The following is a 589-nucleotide window of genomic DNA, read 5'->3' on the forward strand; positions in this document are numbered from 1 at the left end:
TTCAATCATAGGGGCACAGTAGGAATTAAAGAATATTCTGTGGGACTAGGTACAGGGAATTTACAGCTGGTTGTGCCAGATAATGCTGAGAAATGATGATGGCCTTTATGATGAAGATATGGCTGATCCAGATTTCTCTCCTGAGATTGTTGGCTAATGCACTTGACAGTGGTGGCTCGGATGAATATGACCTATTTATACCTACCCATGAAGAAACAAGTGCTCCTACTCAGCAGCAGAAACGTAGAAAACATAGAAAATAAAGTTGTACTTCAGGCTGGTCCTGAGCTTCCTAATGAATCTCTCATGAAAAGGAAGAGGGACATAAATAATCTCCACCCACCAGAGAAAGATCTTACCAAGCCAAATGATCTCCAAGAACCTCATTAATACTTTTCTCGGTTCTTTATACCTGAAATCGTTAGTCATATAGCACTCTGCACAAACTTGACAGCTCAACAATACTGTAGAGACTTAGAATATGAAAACAGTGAGCTCTACAGAAAAAAATTTCAAGTAAAAGTTATTTGCATATTAGAATAACAGAATATGGCATTTTTTCTTGAACCTAATTGTTCATTGAATATTT

The 589-nt window shown here is 37.4% G+C and overlaps 1 protein-coding gene across 2 annotated transcripts in view; it reads left to right on the plus strand.

The window, feature by feature from the left end:
- The window catches only part of LOC119585158 (dynein intermediate chain 2, ciliary-like), a 9,370-nt gene that overhangs the window by 6,659 nt on the left and 2,122 nt on the right, over positions 1-589 (plus strand). The gene's annotated exons all lie outside the window — the stretch shown is intronic.

Source organism: Penaeus monodon, chromosome 19 (genome assembly GCF_015228065.2).
Source record: "Penaeus monodon isolate SGIC_2016 chromosome 19, NSTDA_Pmon_1, whole genome shotgun sequence".
NCBI classification, from domain to species: Eukaryota; Metazoa; Arthropoda; class Malacostraca; order Decapoda; family Penaeidae; genus Penaeus; species Penaeus monodon.